Source organism: Callospermophilus lateralis, chromosome 11 (assembly GCF_048772815.1).
Source record: "Callospermophilus lateralis isolate mCalLat2 chromosome 11, mCalLat2.hap1, whole genome shotgun sequence".
Classification (NCBI taxonomy): Eukaryota; Metazoa; Chordata; class Mammalia; order Rodentia; family Sciuridae; genus Callospermophilus; species Callospermophilus lateralis.
The window spans coordinates 46,301,024-46,308,477 of NC_135315.1; positions in this window are offsets into that span (position 1 = coordinate 46,301,024).

Consider the following 7,454-nt stretch of genomic DNA (forward strand, 5'->3'; position numbering starts at 1 on the left):
TCTGTGTCTATTGAGATGATCATATTATTCTTATCTTTAAGTCTATTGATGTGATGTATTATATTTATTGATTTTTGTATGTTGAATTAACCTTGCATCCCTGGGATGAATCCCACTTGATCAAGGTGTACAACCTTTTTGATATGTTTTTGTATTCAATTTGCCAGAATTTTAGCAATATATTCATTAGAGATATTGGACTGAAGTTTTCTTTCTTTAATCTGTCTTTACCTGGTTTTGGGATCAGGGTTATATTGGCCTCATAGAATGAGTTTGGAATTACTGCCTCTTTTTCTATCTCCTGAAATAAATTGAAGAGTATTGGTATTAGTTCTTCTTTAAAGGTCTTATAGAACTTGGCTGTGTATCCATCTGGTCCTGGGCTTTTCTTGGTTGGTAGGCTTTTGATGGCTTCTTCTATTTCATCATTTGATATTGGACTGTTTAAATTGTGTATGTCTTCCTGACTCAGTCTTGGCAAATTGTATGACTTAAGAAATTTGTCGATTCCTTCAGTGTCTTCTATTTTATTGGAGTATAAGATTTCAAAATAATTTCTAATTATCTTCTGTATTTCTGTAGTGTCTATTGTGATATTACCTTTTTCATCATGTATGCTGGTAATTTGAGTTCTCTCTCTCTCTCCTTCTCTTCGTTAGTTGGGCTATTGACCTGTCAATTTTTTTTAAAAGAGAGAGAGAGAGAGAGAGAGAGAGAGAGAGAGAGAGAGAGAGAGAAAGAGAATTTTTTAATATTTATTTTTTTTAGTTTTCGGCAGACACAACATCTTTGTTTGTATGTGGTGCTGAGGATCGAACCCGGGCTGCACGCATGCCAGGCGAGCACACTACTGCTTGAGCCACATCCCCAGCCCAGGGCCTGCCAATTTTATATATTTTCTCAAAGAACCAACTTTTTGTTTTATCAATTTTTCATTTGTTTCTTTTTGTTTCAATTTCATCGATTTCACCTCTAATTTTAATTAGTCTTGCCTTCTATTGCTTTTGCTGCTGATTTTTTCCTCTTTTTCTAGGGCTTTGAGATGTAGTATAAGGTCATTTATTTGTTGGTCTTTTCTTCTTTTAAGGAATGAACTCCATGCAATGTATTTTCCACTTATTACTGCCTTCATAGTGTCCCAGAGATTTTGAAATGTTGTGTCTATGTTCTCATTTACCTCTAAGAATTTTTTGATCTCCTCCTTGATGTCTTCTGTGACCCATTGTTCATTCATTAGCATGTTGTTTAGTCTACAGGTGATGAAGAAATTTTTATTTTTTATTTTGTCATTGATTCCCAATTTCATTCCATTATGATCTGAGAAAATGCAAGATAGTATCTCTACTTTTTTGTATTTTCTAAGTGTTGCTTTGTGGCATATTATATGATCTGTTTTAGAGAAGGATACAAGTGCTGCTGAGAAGAAAGTGTATCTGCTTGATGCAGGTTGAAATATTCTAAATACGTCAGTTAAATCTAAGTTATTGATTGTATTATTGAGTTCTATAGTTTCTTTATTCAACTTTTGTTTTGAAGATCTATCCAGTGGTGAGCAAGGTGTATTAAAGTCACCCAAGATTATTGTGTTCAATTTGGCTCTTGAATTTGAGAAGAATTTGTTTGATGAACATTAGCTGCACCATTGTTTGGGGCATATATATTTATGATTGTTGTGTCTTGTTGGTGTATGGCTCCCTTAAGCAGTGTATAAGGTCCATCTTTATCCCTTTTGATTAATTTTAGCTTGAAGTCCACTTTATTTGATATGAGGATGGAAACCCCTGCTTACTTCCACAGTCCATGAGAGTGGTATGATTTTTTCCAGTCTGTATATGTCTTTTCCTATCAGATGAGTCTCCTGGAGGCAGCATATTGTTGAGTCTTTTTAAAAAATCCAATATGCTAGTCTATATCTTTTGATTGGTGAGTTTAAACCATTAACATTCAGGGTTACTATTGAGATATGGTTTGTATTCCCAGCCATATTTGTTTATTTTTGTTATTTAACTTGACTTGATTTTTTAAAATTAGTTTTTCCTTTAGGCTACTACCTCCTTCTGCTGATTTTCATTGTTGTTTTTTGTTTCCTCTTTATGAAATATTTTGCCAAGCATGTTTTGTAATGTCGGTTTTCTAGCTATAAATTCTTTTAACTTTTGTTTATCATGGAAGGTTTTTATTTCATCTTCAAATCTAAAGCTTAATTTTGATGGATACAAGATTCTTGGTTGGCATACATTTTCTTTCAGAGCTTGATATATGTTTTTCCAGGATCTTCTAGGTTTTAGGGTCTGTGTTGAAAAATCTGCCATTATCCTAATTGGTTTTCCTCTATATGTAATCTGTTTCCTCTCTCTTGTGGATTTTAAAATTCTCTTCTTATTCTGTATGTTGGGCATTTTCATTATAATGTGCCTTGGTGTGGATCTGTTGTGATTTTGACATTCAGCATCCTGTAGGCTTCTTGAATTTGGATTTCCAATTCATTCTTCATGTTCAGAAAGTTTTCTGATATTATTTAATTGAATAGGTTGTTCATTCCTTTGGTTTGGACCTCTATGCCTTTCTGTATCCCAATAACTCTTAAATTTGGCCTTTTTATGCTATCCCATATTTCTTGAATGTTCTGCTCATGGTTTCTTATAATTTTCACTGTATGGTCTATGTTCTTTTCAAGATGATTTAGTTTATCTTTATTGTCTGATGTTCTATCTTTTAAGTAGTCTACTCTGTTGGTGATGCTATCATTTGAGTTTTTAATTTGGTTTATTATTTCTTTCGTTTTAAGGATTTCTGGTTGTTTTTTTATGACCTCTATCTCCCTGTTGAGGTGATCTTTTGCTTCTTGGATTTGTTTATGTAGCTCATTGTCGAAGTGATCTTTCCCTGACCATATTTGTTCTGTTATGTCTTCTTTGAGATCAAAAAACATTTTAACCATGTATATCCGGAAATCTTTCTCTGTAGTTTTTTCTGCTGTGCCTGCTAATGATTCTAATGATATGGTGTCTTGATTTGTTTGTGGAACTTTCTTCCCTTGTCTTTTCATGTTGCTCATGTGTCTTCCTTTCTAGCTCTATGGATCTGGTGTGTTATTGTTTTTACCCTATAGATTTGTAGTGCTCTTGTATGGTTTCAAGATCTCTCCTTCGTGGGGAAGGACAATGTTAACAGATCCCAATATCAACAATACATCACCTATGAACAAATTGTTGTTAAGACATTTACAGTTTAGTCTCAATGTCCAGAAATGTTGGATTCAATTATTATTTAAAATATAATCAGTAGTTTCATAAAAAGGTTTATAGTTTTTGGTGGTGAATAATGAACTGGGGGTCAGGCATAGGACAATATGTTGAGGGGAAATGATGTGAGTGTGTAGAGTTAATATATCTTAGGATGTGATGGAGAAATCTAATGAAGAAGGTTAGTAGCAGGAGAATATACAGGAAGTATTTTAGGGTAGACAATTACTTGGGAAGACAGTAGAGTACATAAAATAAATACACATATGTATTTAGAAAAAATAGAGGATGTAAGAATTTGGAGAGGGAAGGATGAGGAATGAGAAAAAAGGGGAAAAAAGAAAGGAAAAAAAGAAGAAAAAAGGTCTTATTCAATTTCTCTATATTATATTATTTGGGTGACTCAGTCCTTAAAGTCCTATTTAATGCAAAGTTCTTGGTTTTACATATATTGGGGATGAGAGGGCCAGAGAATAGAAGGCTAGAAGAGAAAGAAGAAGAGGAAAAAAAATACTCATTTCTCTTCTGCTTCTCTTCTCATCCAGTAGGTAGAGTTGTCTGTTTTAAACTGGTGACTCTGCCCTCAGGATGGTGTAGGTAACCAGGGTGAGAAGACTGGACCTGTTGTGGAGCATCTGGAAATGGGAAGTGCTGTTCAGCAGTCCCAGCAGGGATATAGCATCTCATGAGTCTTTTTTTTGTGACTGATCATCTGACTCAAGTCCCTGGTACTGTCTCCCTCTCTTTTCTGAAGATTTCCCTGATCCTGATCTCTCTGTTATGCTCCAGACTTTAGTCCCCTCCCCTCTCTTACTTATCAGGTCCTGGATGTCTCACCCACAGGCTCACCTGGTGGGTGGTGCCCTGTTCCCACTGCACTCCTGTCTAACTGAGAGCTGTTTTGTGTTGGGTGGCCACGGTGCCGAGTTATCGATGCTGGGGAGTGGGGGGGAATTGGAAATCAGGTACCTGCTCAAATGGCAATCTGATCTAATAGCCACCCCCACCAAAAATTGTGAGGAAGGTTTTCCAAGATGGAGTTGGTCTGCCTCCAGCGCAGGGGTGTCTGGCGATGTGGGGGGAGCTGGGCGATGGCCTTGTGCTGTGGATAGGTAGCAGCCGCATGACCTGCATGGGAGCGGAGTACAATCTGAAGTTCTGCAGAGGTGCTGATAGGTGGTTCTGCTAAGTTGCTTGTGAGCCGTGGGAGAGCTAGAACTTCGGACTTTGGGTCCGGAGACTGACTTAAGCTCAGAGGCTCTGATTTCTGTGCAGGTGGTCACAGCGCTGGTGATTTCTGCGAACATCCACTGTATAGGGGTCTTCTCACACTCTCTGAGATGTTGTATTCCATCCAGGTGAGACCTTGTTGAAAAGTTGCCTGTCTGCTTTCTAGGTTTCATGTCACAGAGAAGCCAGAAACAGGACTTCCTTTATTCTGCCATCTTCCCGCCCTCTGCTGATATTGCATTGCTCTTAAGAGTAATGTAATTACTGTAATCTTAAGATTACATTCCTTGAGTTTTGTAATGTTTTGAACAACCAATAAAAAAATTAAAAAAAAAGATTACATTCCTTTTGAAGGCACAAATATTGCTCTATTTCCTGACCAACTGTCTCACCTATCCCCACAGTGACTTCGAAGCAATGCTGGACTTAATAGCATTTCGTACTCAATTGTTCGAAGCAATGCTGGACTTAATAGCATTTCGTACTCAATTGTTCCTCCTGCCTATCACTTTATCCCTCTGCTCTCTCTTCACCTGGTTTACCCACACTTATTTTCATGCATATTGCATGACACTTGCTAATCTAAAACTCCCTTGTGTCTACACACTAAGTGAGTCCTGCGGCAGTTTTCAGAGCATCTTGTTTTCATGTAGTACTGCTCATGTCTTGATCACAGGTTGATATGTGGCTTCTCACCAGGTTGTGAACTCCACACAGGAAAGGCAATGTCTGCCTCATGCCTGCAGCAGGGCAGCCCCTGGCATGGTGCCTGATGTGGCCAGTGCTTCATTCATATTTTTTGGCTGTCCCTCAGGATGAGACATATCCCTTCGACTTTAAGGAAATCAACTTCCCTTAAGTAGAATAATTGCTACTTTCATCCTTCCAGAATACAAAGTCTCTAGACTTCACCACCTAGTGTTAGATTAGACCAGGATGCAAAGAAAAGACCACTGACTCCAATTAAAATCAAAATAAAGCAAGTTTATTATTTCGACCAGCTGGGCTGCCTCTCCCAACAAAAACTGCAGGAACAAGACAGCACTGCAACTTTCTTACAGCCCAGCTTTATAGCCCAGAAAGTTACACAAAGGGGGGTGGTGGGTTACAGATAACAAAACTCTGACGAGCATAACCCAAAGACTAGTTTACATTTTTGCTGGCCCCAACATCAGAATTTATGAAGGTCATTAGAGCCTCAGAGAGGGTCATTATCTGGCCAGGGAAGGCCAAGATTTATGAGGCATCACTAAAGTTTCAGAGAGGGCTGCTATCTGGTCAGAGAGAGCCAGGCATGGGTGAGTTCAAGGCATGGGCACACATTCCAAGCTAGTTCAGAATTTGCAGTAATTTATAGTAAAGCAAAAATTAGCTTTTCATGTCTTTGTTGCGAGATGGCTCCCAATTTTAAGAGGGAATCAGACTGGGTCTATCACCTAGCACTACATTTTGTCACTGCATTACCAACTTCTCTGATGTAGCTTTCTATTCATGGAAAATATTAGAGTATATCAGATGCCCTGTTCTTTTCAGCAATACTGATGTCAATGAAACATTCTTATGTTTAATACCCAGATTCCATTGAATCAATGTAAAAGAGGAAAGAAACATAATTTTTAAAGCTCTCCCTTCAGTTCTTCCTCAGATATCTATACCATATATGATGGCTAATTTTATGTGTCAACTTTGCTAAGTCTTGAGGCCACGTTTTCCTCAAACATGTCTTTTGTATTGCCATGAAGATATTTTGTAATGTGATTAACATTTAAATCAATAGACTTTAACAAAAACAGACTACCCTCTATATGAGGAGCCTTGTATCATCAGTTGAAAAACTTACAGGGAATAAAGACTTTATTCTCCTGATTAAGCATTCAGTCTCCAAAAGACTTTTATCCCAGAATTGCTGCGCCCCTCCCCTGACTCAGGCAATGGCAAGGCCCTACTGAGGTGGATAGTGCAAGGCGTCCATCTTGTGGAGGAGCACAGTATGTTTCTGGGAATGGGATGATTTGTTTTTGTATTCCTTTAATAAGTATAGTTGCAACTTCTCATATGACAATTAAGTATGAAGGAAAAAACATGACTTTCCCAATTATTGCAACTACTTCTAAAGAATGGATCTGTTTGCTCTAAATGCAATGATTCAGCTGTGGAGCGTAAATTGTTAATGTCTAATGAAAAACTCCCTGTATTCCTATCAAGGAAGTTTTTGAGAAATTACTGTACGGGGAAGTTTTTGAGAAATCCCTGTACGGGGAGCGCCTGAAGCTTGGAGGTGAGTAAAATTGCTTGCCCCTGAGGGAAGGCGACAGAATGGGTGACCATTTCAAAAAACAATGTGTTCTTCTTTTGATTTATTTTGTTTTTGTTTCAAGCTGCCTATCCCTAGAATTTTCTCAGGCAAACTGGGAAAAATGGTTGGCTCAAGGCTTGAAGTTGTTTGGCCCGGAGAAAGAGAAAATTGATACAACTATTCTTTGCTCCGTTTTTGTTTCATTCTGTTTCGGTTTTGTTTTATGCTACCTTATCGGATTGCGTTACCTTTATAGTAGATTAGAAACTAGTAAAAAACAAACCGAAAAACTGTTAAGTAAATTGTTAGAGGTCCAAACTGTGGTAGAAAACATGTCAGGTCAAGCAAAAGAGAAGGTCTCTCCAGCTAGTCAGACAGAAGAAAATTTGAAGAAAGAAAGCTTAGAGGAAAAAGGACCATCAGTTGGGGAGTTACAACAGGAGGCTGCTACTAACTCCGTTCTATCACCAGAGGGCGTAACAGCTGAGCGGCCCTCAACTCCCGTAGTTGATGCACAAAATCCTAAGGCAAGATCCCAAAGACTAGCATGCCCTGTACTTGAGCAGGCAGGAGGGCAACGAATCCACCGTGCTTTAGATTTCAAAACAGTAAAGCAATTAAAGGAGGCTGTAACAACCTATGGCCCGCAAGCACCCTTCACCATAAGCATGGTCGAATCTATT